Below are 12,602 nucleotides of genomic sequence, written 5' to 3'. Positions count from 1 at the left end.
AGGAAAATTGGATTAAAAACAAATGATGGGAGAAGTTTCCTCCTGCAGTTTTTTGGACAAAGATGAGATAAAAAAGAAAAAAGATGGAGGACACAGATTCTGAATGGACAGGCCGTGCAGGCTGAGTCAGATACACAGTTGAGAAGCCCCAAATCACCACATAAAATATGTTTAGATAAAATCCATCTCCGCACTCCACTCAATTCATCAGTCGCAGGCTGCCAAGCCTCACTTTAGGGAGTCTACAGAAAAAGGCGAGCTGCACCTCAGAGGAGGAAAAGATATTTTCTCCCACTTCTATAAATCTTGCACATATTTTAGAGTCCTCTGTGAGCAGAGTTGGTGCAGTAGCCTTAAATTTCCCCTTGCTGCAGGACTTGGCTTTATACCCTTGGGAAGGGGATCATAAATCACCTCACCAGGATGTTTCAGCCATGTTAACAGTAGCAAAGTATCCCGTTAAACAAAAGAAGGGGGGAAAACTTTTCTTTGTCTGTGCTCCATCTAATGAGAATGTAAAAGACGGAAAAATCCAGGGGCTTAACAACGCTCTTGAAACCTTACACATTGTCAATTTCACAGGGATCAGTGTAATTTCTGGCACACGAACAAAACCTTCTCATTGGCACCAGCCGCGCACTCAATATTGTGTGTTGGACAAGTTGACAAGTGTAGCAGAGAGCTGTAGCACCAAAGTGTTTGGCAGCGATCACATATAGGCATTCGCGCTCTCATCGAAGACAAGTGCTAGAGATAAAATTTCAACTCTCCATTTCGTCCTGGCACAACTGTCTCTGACGGCGTTTTCCCCCCTCGCTCCGTTCCTTGGTATCCCGCCCCCCCCCCACACACACACACGATGTAACAGATCCTCTCTCGGATAGGGAGACGGCCATCTTTTCATCTCCCCTGGTCCAGCTGGGAGAGTTTAGGGTCCATGTGGAAACCATTGAAACGGGGACAGAAACTGATCAGAGAAAGATGTGGCCCTCAAGAGATGCAGCACATGTTTGGATCGCGGTGCTCTTATTTGTTTGCCTCACAATCTCTGATGAACCCACCCCCCGGACGCACACACCTCCACTTTTCTAGGACTTTTTTCCCCTCCTCGTTGTATATCTTCCTCCTTCCTTTCCTTTCTCTCTGTTTCCCCCATGCCTGGTAAAGCGATTGCAGAGGGATGGAAATGAAAGTGGCCATGACGAAAGGCTGAGGGATCTACTGTAACATTACATCGGATCCCTGTGTATTTTCCCTTCCTTTTTTCTCCCTCTGTGCCTGCCTGTTTCCCTTTACGCAGCCACTATCATATTACCCCTCTGCAGTCACCTCCGCAACAGCCGCTGATGTCATCCGAGTGTACAGTCTGCACAACAGTCACTCGCTACCTTCTCCTTAATGTCTATCAAATTAGACTCTCGTTGGAGACCAAGTGTGTAAAAGGCTAAGATTTCAACTTCACTAATTGTAGATAAAAGCGAGCGTTCTGGCCCCTTTTTCTCTCTGCTTTGAATTACTTTTGTTTGACATTATGCTGCGGAGACAACCGTGCACCACTCGTCCGCTGGATCTCGTTAAACACGCATTAATAAGATGTAGCCCAAACATACTGGGAGAGTCAGTAGGAGGAATTTAAAACACAAATAAACACACCTGTCTGTACACGAGTACAGTCACACAAACACAATGGACTACAGTGGCGTCAAGCACTGGAGCAATGGAAGCTGTGCATTAATCCCCAGGAAGTAGATATGGGTTACAACAACCAGTATTGCATTGATACTGGTTTCTTATTAGTCGATACGGAAGTGTCTGGAGAAATTATACTGCTATTGATATTTGTTTTTTTGTAAGTTTTAATTTTACTTCAGACAGCATTTTCTGCCTCCTAATGGACAACCAGAAGTTTGGTTTTGCTGTTCTAAATTTAGCAATGTTTAAGACCCGGTCAGAACACGGGAGTTTGCGTGTTTTCTCCCATTGTCCAAAAACATGCAGATTTGGGGATTAGACAGATTGGATATGCGCCCCCCGTGACCCTCATGTGGAGGATAATACGGTAAAAGATGAGTTAGCAACATGTGAATGAGTAAATATGTGAAAATAAAATGGAGTTGCAAGTAAACTGGGTCAACACCCCACAAAACCCTTACAAACACAACGCCCTAAATTTGAGGTAGCACAGCTTGTTTGGCTGCCCTTACTACTGCTAGCTTGGCGCAGCCTCTAAGCTACGATGCTAATAGAAACTCTATAGACGACACTGCTTGCATCTACTAAAATCCTGCTGATGTCATGTCACTGTTGCAAAGTTTAATGTACTTAAAGATATATATATAGCCCTTCACCACCTCTGGTCTGGTGATGAGGTTAGAAGTACACGCTAACTCACAGCTCTATCACACGTCTACATTCAAGCGTCCTCAAATAAGGGTATTGATAAGTATCTTTATCCGTTTCAGTAGCTCTAAAATCTTTCACGATAAAAAACCTCGCCTGGAAAGTCCAGCTGAGCAAAGCAAGCGGGATCTGTGTAATGTTTGCGATTTCCATTATCTCTGACATGAAGCAAAACCAGACCCTCAGTCAAAGTGAACGGTCTCTTCTCCAGTTCCACACCGGGATCTCATTTCCCCTGCCCCTGGCCATGGCTGTGCAGCACCTCCGCAGAATAACACTCCATCAGTCACTCCTGTTTGTCGTTAATACGTCTTTTGTTTTTGGAAGATGGATCTGGAAAGATTTGTGGTGCATGCTGCTATCTGGTCCGAAGATCTTGGGCTAATAGAGACGTGAAAGAGATCTGCAGCAGATATTTGCGTTCTGAAATGCTCAGATGGGGGGTAAGCGATGTAGGTCAAATGGCACTCGGCAGGAAAGCGAGCCGTGTTTATCGATGTAATTTCTCTGATGGTGTGAGTCTGCGAGATGACAGGCTCCGCTTACAGTACTCCAGAAACCACCGGCAGTCTGCGCCCGCTCAAATCAGCCCGTATCACTGCGTGTCACATCAAATTAAGGCTGTTTGTGGTGTTTGCAGCCTGACTGGTGCTAACACAGTCGTCAGCCATGTGTGTTTCTTCTCCTCTCCTTTCTTCTAGCGCACAACAAACACATGTAAAAACACTAAACACCACACAGATCTTGGTTCCTCGGGAGGAAAAACAAGTTCCCTCACATCCCCCCTCCCTCCTCTTAGCCTAGTCATATTCAGGAGTGCAAGTCCTACACAGCTCCTTTGTCATCGCAGAGCCGAGGAGGGGTCAGGTCTGGGGGAGTGTGGGGGGGAGGCAATGGGGGCTCCGGGGGCCAGGAATGTTAATTGGGAAGATTGTTTTAATAAGGCCCTCATCTTTGCAGATGCTGGGAGAGGGCGAGCTTGTGGGGCCACACAGATGGGAAAGCCGGCTCACAGAGAGATATTGTCAGCAAGCACAGCTGACGCGATGTGAATTGAGCTGTGTAATGATAATAATACACAAATCAGGATTGAAGTGGATAAAGATATTCCGCCGCTCTCCGGCATGTGTTTGTGCATGCTTTTTGCCCAGAGGTAAAGAGATTTCCCCATAATGAGCGTTTTACTGTGACAAATCTGTCCGTTTGCATATCCTCGCTAGTTGTGTGTCGTTCAAAATCCTGTTAAAGTGTGAAAACTCAGAATGTGAGAGAGAGAGGAAAAATATCCACTTCAATCAAGTAGTATTTAGTCAGAGCAGCTGAAGGCTGGAGCGTTATTTGCCCTGCTTTTAAGAAATCCATCTTAGAGATATCTGCTTCTACACACCCGAGTACAAAGGACGTGAATTTTGTTTATGGTGTTTGCAGAATGTGCTCGTGGAGGAGCAGCATTTAAAGATTCAACAGCAACATCTCTCTCCAGAATCAATGTCCCCATTACTGGAGGATAATCCACAGAACACGCTGTCAGCACTTTCTCTTTAGAGGAACCATTTCCTCAGCTGAATTTACTTCCGATGGAAAGCGAGGTCCTCAAAGAGATTCAGTAACATACAGTGCACACATATACCGTCTCTTAGGTGTGTTCTATTCAAACATTTACCTTGACGCCGTGTTGCAGTCAAATGTCACTGTGGGCGTGTTTCACTTTCACACACGGGATATTCACATGGTTCACAAAGGCTACGAGCAGATACCCATTGCGTCTGACAGTGTTTTGTGTGAAAGGCAGAAAGAGTGAGAGAATGACGGAGCATACTGTACAGGTGTAGAGGTTTGTGTGCCTGTGATAGTGTTACAGCTGCTCCTTTGTGTCTCTTTAGCAGTGAACTTCGGGCTCGGGGCGATACAGCGAGTGGTGAGAGCCGGGTTACCGAGGTTCTCAGTTCCTTACTCGTCCCCGGGGAGTAGGTGGTAGAGCTCCATCTATAGACATGACTCACAAGACACACGGCTTATTTTTACCTTTGTCCCCCCCAAAGCACAGAGAGCTCAGTCCAACCTACTTTTGCAAAAGAGGACGTTTCAGAAACACAGTTCTGTAGATTCTGGCAGGTAGCCCTAGCAAAGGTTGTGCCAGCAGAGGCAATTCTTTACTACTATGGCTATTATTTCATTACAGATTCATCTGTTGAGTATTTTCTCTACTCGTTAGTAGTTTGGAACCATAAAAAGTTCCTATTTAAAGAGATTATATGACATAAACAGTTTTATTTATTAAAATAGCATAACAAAAAGAATATGGATTTATCAAAAATAGTTAGCAATCAATCTAGTAGTCGATTATTTGTTGCAGCTTTATAATATGAAACTCTTGAATACTATATATAACAGCTATTTACTGTTAGCTTATCCATCTCCTAATGCAAAAACTATGTACGTCCGAATGCATTATTTCGTAAGAACAAGGTTTGTCCTTGAGAGCCAAAACAGACCTGAAATCACTTTCACATGTAGATGGAGTTTATGGGTGATCTTTCGTGGGGGCTGACAAATCCTCAAATGGCCGGTTGAAGATTTTCAGTCATTACGTCGAATGTGATAATCTAACACAGATGTTTACTGCACAGGCTCGCATTGTAGCGTCGGGAGTTCCTATCATGGGTTTCGTGAGATTTGTGGGTTCTGTTTTATAACGTTTCGGGACGGACTGAGCTTCTGGAGGGGCTTTTCTCAGACGTTCCCTGACCCGAAAAGACTATTATTTTAGCCCAACTCCTGCCGAATCAAATGGGCACTGTTTATTGAAACTATGAGCTGTCCAGTCACTCACTCACACTCTCACCCAGTCACTCCCATAAACCTGCCTCCCCGATGCCCTCTGTGCCTTCCGCCGCGTTTTGCCGCACGCCATCACGCTCTCTCTCCGAGCCTGACGAGAAGACTTATGACCATTTAAACAAACACAGGCACTCAATGGCCTCTCTGTCTGCAGCACGGCTTCCTTTATGTGGTGTGTGTGTGTGTATGCATTTCTTCTAATTGCTGTGCGATACTTGTGTGCATAAGGACAACGCGTGTGTGTGTGCTAACGTGTGTAATGTAGATAAAAAGCGGTCAGATTTAGGGCCACCGCACACGGTTTTGTATCGTGTCGGCATTTTATCCATAAAGAATTGGCGATTCGCCGATTTTTGGGGTCACAAAGTGAAAAAAAAAACGTTTTGTTTTATATGGCATCTGTCTTGAGACAATGCACTTCTGGAAAACTCTTTGAAAACGGCCAAAAAAACATCACATCGGGAACGTTTCCATGTGGCTCTCAATGCAGACACACTGGGCCGCGCTGAGGGCAGACACGTTCTCTGCTGGTGCCAGTGAAAGGTCCGTGAAGCCATCTGTCCGGACCGCCAGTGCCAGGCATTGACTCTAATCATCTGGCACAGCGCAGTCAACCTCCCCTCCTCGATTTTACTTCGGTTTTCACTCGACACTCCTATGCGCCAGCAGAGCCGGGCTGATTAATTTCCCTACATGTCGTGGTTTACATTTGAATCTGCTGTTAGTGGCACATGTGCCGCTCGTTCTCTGGATGCCGTCGTCGAGGTGTGTCTGCAAAATGATGTGTAAACACATATGTTTTTTTTCCCCGCTTTTATTCCAGTTCTCAGACCATAACAAGGAGGAGTAGTTGAAAGAACGCGCAGACAGCCACCGCCATCGTGTTTATTTACTAATGAACTCCAAGTTTACCATTATTTATAGGACGTGGATGTTCGTAGCAGTTATTCACGGAGTCCTGTCTCCGTCTAGCCTCAGTCTCTGTTACATGTGAGCGTCGGGGATGACCTCATGGAGGTCAAGGTGTGCAGGTGCGAACCCTAAAGGCTGGTCGGGTAACAGTCTGTCTGCTCCTGGTGACATATTTACGGGTGTCCGTGAGGTATCTTTCGGTCAGTCGGGCACTTAGGCTGTCAGGCGTTCTTTAAACCGGTATCACTCTGCAGATGTGACCTCGTATTGAATGTCACGGTTGTCTGCAGAGCCGCTATTGTTTCCACCGTGATTTATCAAGACAACACTCGAAAATGGATGTGAAATATGTACATCAAAAGGAGTGGCCAAGAAAAGAAAAAGTAGTTTCATGGCTTTCTTTTGTCAGTTTTATCCCTGCATTGTGTTTGGAAGGAAATATTATGACAATAAAACATTCACAATTTATCACAATTAATATCAGACAAATGGAAAATAGAATCATATCCATTTAATTTGAGTTAAACAAATCAAGTCAAAGCAAACGTGTTATTTCTTAAATAGATCAACACTTTTATGTCTTTGTAAACTCATATTTCCTCTTCTGCACTTTAACTCCAGTCCAAAAATCTCTATATTTATTGTTATGTGTTGAAGGTTGACAAAGTACAAATTTCCATCGTCTAAACCATTGTTTTTGTTTGTACTTGTTACGGCATATGACAAACGAAGCCTTATACTTTGTATAAACTGACCTTTTTCGGGATATTGATTTTGTAGAAGATCTAATTTGCGTTTGTGTATATTACTGAAACCGTGAAGTTTATTTCTATAACTTCCTGTCAAAGGCGTGTGTTTGTAAATGGGGTCGCTTGGGTAGCGAGCTTGTGTGCTTCTGCCGGTTGAACGTGAGGACAGTGAGCTCAGAGCCAGGGAACGAGATCGAGACGGAGAAAGAGGGGGAACTGCCATGTCCAATCTCATCTGTGTGATGCTGGGGTCAGGGCAGGAACGAGGGAGGCAGAGATTCTCCGGAGAACATGAGGAGTCCACTTCTATCTTCTCACCCACCAGCAAACTACAGCTATATGCCGTGCAAACACGCGCCGCCGGCAAATCGTCCAACTGCAGCGGTAGAGTGGCACGGGTCGACACGGCATCGATATGAGCACGTCTTTGATGTGAGCTGCTCGTTGTACATGTGTGTGCGTGAGTAGAGAGGGAGAGAGAGAGGTACGGTGACGGGGTCAAAAGCTGTGAAATTTCGAGACAAAAGTGGGAGGTGCAATGGAGAGAGAGAAAAGGATGAGAGGTTGTTTGTCCCACAGGACAGAGCTGCAGGCAAGGTGAAGAGCATCAGTATGGCAGGGATTAGCACACAACACAGATGCACCGGCTTTGAAAAAAAGGTAGATTTTCTGTGTTTTTTTTTTTTTTGCTTGTGGCATCAACAACACAGTAGAACAGGGCGGAGGAATTATGTTGTAAAGGAAGCACAAATACACTGGAGCTCATCCGACGTTAGCCCTGTTTTAATGCCCATAAACCTGTCGTTGACCAGGATGGAGCAGAGTTAATTCTGCCTCTGTGTAGGAAAGACACTTTCCTTTACATGTCGTACGTGGTGAGTTATACTGCGGTTGTTTCCAGGTATAAACATTTCCCATCACTGTTGAGCAAAACAAAAAAACAAGAGAAAAGAAAGAGGAAGAAGGAGCAAAAGCGCGGCTCCTCTGCAGCTGTGCCTGGAAGCAGTAACTGAGAACATCTGGAGCTGCTTAGCCATTTGATATTTTCTTGGTATTCGTTTTACAGTCCATTCATCCCTGCTTTTATGTCCTCAGGTAATATTTGATGTTGTTAGACCCCTGGTAGTCAGACATCGGTGCAACTTGTGAAGCAAATGGAGCAAACGTGCTCTGTTCAAGGGAAGCAGAAGCAGAAGGAGGACAGGAAAGAAAGACAACACCATCTTTTATTCGACTCATTCTCATTCTCTCTCCTTCCTTTTTTTAACTTCTACTTATCTTATTTCCTTTTTTTGGCTTCCCCTCCTCTCTGTTCATTCATTCTGCTTCCCCTGTGCTGTTCTACACGTCCACTCTGTTACAAACGCTCAGCGGTGTCTCTCTGCAGGACCAACTCTGTGTGCCTTTCTGATAAATCTTTAATTCCCTGGTCGCTCTGTTTTTGTATCCGTCCAAAGATTTGCAGGGAAGCTCGTTGTACTTTGGTTTAATTTCCTCAGAACAAAGCTCATCTGATCTTCCCAACCCCGACTTGTGTGTGGCATTAAGTCTTCATTTTCATTAATGTTAAGGGGGGGCAGCACGGGAATCTCATTTTAATTTGACATTTAAACATCTGTTTTCAATTTCCTCAGGGGAACACACATGTGTGTTTGTGTGTGTGTGTGGACGCGGGATAGTTTGTGGGGGTGATGAACCTGCGAATTGTCAGAGCTGAGAGCAGCCATCTCAGCTGACCTTTAAACAAGGGGTCCGGGTGTAAGAAATGATGGCAGCTAATTGCGTTAGCCTTAGCGCGGCTCCCAATTTGCTACTGTGGAGCCGCGGCGCCATCTATCACACAGTGTGGTGAGACGTAGCTTAGCAGGACTCAGCAGATGTTTGCCACAGCAAAGTAAACCTCAGCTTTGATGGATAAGGTTGTTCTATGCACAGTCAGCAGTTTGTGTGGGCTTTTTTGTGTGGAGAAGTGATGCAGTAGATCCTTTTGATCTTGACAAAAGTGCATTAATGTCTGTCCAGCTCCTTATGTTCCTACTGTACATCCCATTGTTAGCACGTTTAAGCAGATCCAGCTACACAAAGGCAACATCTGTTCCACTCTGTTTAAAAATGCATAAATTCATGTTTTGGATACAGCTGCTATCTGCACTAGTCTGGGACTTTAGAGCTTCAAAAACAGAGGAATTAAAAAAAAAACTAAATTAAAAGTTGTTTACTTTTAACAGTCGTATGTCTCAATAATATAGTTCAGCTAGACAAAACACTTTGTAAACAATGATGCAAATTCAATTCCTGATTGGTTCTTATTGGCCACAACTCTACGATCAGCTGTCAAAAACACCAGTGGTGACTTCTCTAAGACATCAAGTGAAGCTCAGCTTCCTCTAAAATAAAAATCAAATTATGTTCTGTGTTGTATTTTACATTTCAACACTAAACGTGCGCTAGAACACGATTAGAACGCGTCAGTTGGTTGAGAATCAGCTGTTTATCACAGATGACGGATCGTCTTATGTGATTTTCATATTCCCATAGCAGCCTCCGCATTGAAACCACATGAAGCTCAGCGTCAACTGTTCTCTATGGGACAATACAGAGTAAAAACGGCGATTGGACAAATGTGATGTCAATGTCACTTCCACAGAAGCTCGGCTTCATTTTACATTTTCGGCTACATTTTCATTTGTACATGAAAACACTATCATAGCATTTCAGTTTCACATAATTATCGTGTTTTCATGTTCCAGTTTGCAGAATTTATGTATAAATAGCTGGGCCTGAAATGAGCTTCCTCTGTTTCAAAGACCAGCAACGAACTAAAATCTTTACTCTTCTTTTCCTGCTAGCTTTTGGAACTAAGCAAACAACCAGCACATATACATGATAATAACCGCCGATGCAGAGATAAAAGTCACTTTGTTTTATCTAAAAATGCTGTTTCAGATGAAAACACAGCAGTGTGGACGTAGACAAAGAGGCGTTTTCATGCTGAGACCTGTGACTTTGGCCCATTTTCACATATTAAGGCACAAACTGCAAATCTCTCTGTACACACACACACATTGGCTTTAGCCTCCCTGTTAATAGCAAAGGAAATATTATCTGCTAGGGGACAGCTGCAGGCTCATTGGAGAGACAGAATGGTAGAGTGGGCTCATTATCCTAAACACAGACACAGACCACACTCTCGCTCTATCTCTCTTTCTCTCCCCTCTGAGGACAGTGCACTGCGTGAGAGCCTCTCTATCCCATATTTTGCACCCAGTTCCGAGTCCCAGAACAGGAACAGTGAGGGAGTGAGCAGAGCATGGCCTGGTGCAGCTTAAATACAGGAAGGAGAGAGACGCTGGATACCTTATTCAAACCGGGGGGTGGAGGGTGGGGGAGACAGAGGCAGCTCATTCCACCACAGCTCCGGATCTGACAGCGCTGCTGGCGGAAGAGTCGGGGCTTTGTAGCCCAGTCCAGATCCGAGTCCATCTGTCTGTCTGACAGACTGTCTGGCTGCCTCTCTCTCCTTCTCCCTCCATCCCAGAGGATTTGGTTTTCATCCACGCAGATGTTCGGGGCTGTCTGCCGAGCAACACTCAGCTGTGTTTATAAAAAAGAGGTGTTGGTTTGGTGGAAGAGAGAGGGCAGCGTGGTGGGGGGAGTGGGTGTTGTGTAGGGAGGGTGGAGGTCACCGCGCTGTTGGTATAAACACTGGATGATGCCAGCTCTCCCTCTGGCCTCCAGCTCGTCTGTACAGTATCCTTTCTTTTTTATTATCTTTTTTTTTTTTATCTTACACATCATCCGTTTTTTTTATTTTCCAAAGGGACAGAAGCATCTGCATGTTAGCACAAAGACTAGCAGACAGAGGGAAGTGAGCGGAGTTAAACAAGACGGCATGCTCACATAGATAGATAGATGGATAGTTAGCTCACTAGCTACAAATAGATAGTTAGTTCACTAGCTACTGATAGATTGATAGATAGATAGCTCATAGCTACTGATAGATAGCTCGCTAGCCACAAATAGATAGTTAGCTCGCTAGCTACAAATGTTTAATTATGAAATGTTTTTCGATGGTCATTGACCGTCTTTAGAAATCGTTATGTTTGGCCGATTACCTTTTTTTTTCCCTGCTATCTAATAAAATATGAGTGTTTAATAAAAAAACAAATGAGAGAGAAATATGTATTAGTAGAAACCCACGCAGTTTGTCTCCACAATCTCCGTTTTGTGTCGGCACTGTGGTGCCCTTCCAAAAGAAATGTGCATGAAACTGGTAATCAAAGTCAAATAAAGTTTTGGATGGAAAAAAAATAAAGCAAATAGAATTATTTAAGTAATATTATAAAAACTATAAATAACAATCAGCATTGGCTCACCCACATACATAGTCTTGATAAAGAGGATATTTCTCTGGCATTGTTAGAAACTGCATTACAGTTATACTGTACACACAAAAGCAAGAAGCACTGTATCACATTTGCATATTCTGAGGCAACGCTGCTAACAACATGCTCAGTGTTTGACTTTCCTTTTAAACTCTGGGCCTGGATGTGCAGTAACACTCTTCAGGTTGACCTTGCAGATACAAACAGAGAGACAGTGTTTCTTCCGAGGGAGCTGCGGCTCTAATGGATCGGATGTTTGGTGTTTACATTTACATTCCAGGACGACTGTATCTGCTTTTTAAGTGCAGTAAATGAGCTCACTCACCACACAGCTGCAGCAGAGAGTTTGAGTAGGACTGGAGTGGAGTGAAGTGAAGTGAAGTGAAGGGAGTAGGGAGGAAGATTCAGAAGGTCAGACTACACGCTCATTATTCAGCTGTGTACAGCAGAGTGAGCAGACTGTAATCTGCAGACCTCCTCCTCCTCAGCGCTGCATGGACAGCAAATGAGTCAAAGCAATGCCGGTATCTTGTGCTTTGTATGTGAAAATACTTTTTGTCTGTGCTGAAGATTTGAACTGTTACAGCTGTAGATAGGAACGCTGGGGTGTGAACATGGGAAGTTTTCTCGATCATTCTCTATACCACAGTGTTTGTCTTTCATTTTGGGATTGACTTTTTAAAGATGACCAAAGTCACAATAACCAGTGTTTATATAACAATATGTGTATGTACATACACACACATATATATATATATGTGTATATCTATATATGTATATATGTGTGTGTGTGTATATCTCTATATATGTATATATGTGTGTATATATATATGTATACATATATATGTATATATATATATATATATATATCACTTCATTCCTAAAATTAATAACAACTTGTGCATGTTATTTGAATTATACGTGTAAAATTTAAGTAAAAGGTTGGGAATATGTATTTGGGGACCTCAAAAATACCTCCTGCGACCCATTGTTGGGTCCTGACCCCAGTCTTTGTGAACCACTGCTCTACAGTTGGATTGGATTCCCACTCTGTGCTAGAAGAAGCAGAGAGCAGTGTCTCACAGAGACTGCTTTAAGGGTTTAGTCAGGAATTCGGTGAGTGTCAGTAGGTGGAGCTGATCCTCGGCTGAGTCTGACTTTGATCTGTAACCGAGGCGACTTTTTGAGCGCAAACTCAGGAGCGTGAGACGACAGGACAGCCGAAACTCACATTCATCCCCAAAGCACAGACAAAATAAGCCACGGGCACACACATGCATAACTTTTCCACACTCCTAAAGATAACAACACACAT

At 43.9% G+C, this 12,602-nt stretch overlaps 1 protein-coding gene across 10 annotated transcripts in view; it reads left to right on the top strand.

Annotated features, from left to right (window-relative positions):
• The window catches only part of robo1 (roundabout, axon guidance receptor, homolog 1 (Drosophila)), a 253,306-nt gene that overhangs the window by 189,050 nt on the left and 51,654 nt on the right, over positions 1–12,602 (top strand). The window lies entirely within an intron of this gene.

The sequence above is a fragment of the Solea senegalensis genome, linkage group LG8, assembly GCF_019176455.1.
Source record: "Solea senegalensis isolate Sse05_10M linkage group LG8, IFAPA_SoseM_1, whole genome shotgun sequence".
In the NCBI taxonomy this organism is placed as follows: Eukaryota; Metazoa; Chordata; class Actinopteri; order Pleuronectiformes; family Soleidae; genus Solea; species Solea senegalensis.
This window is presented reverse-complemented; position numbering and strand designations above follow the sequence as displayed.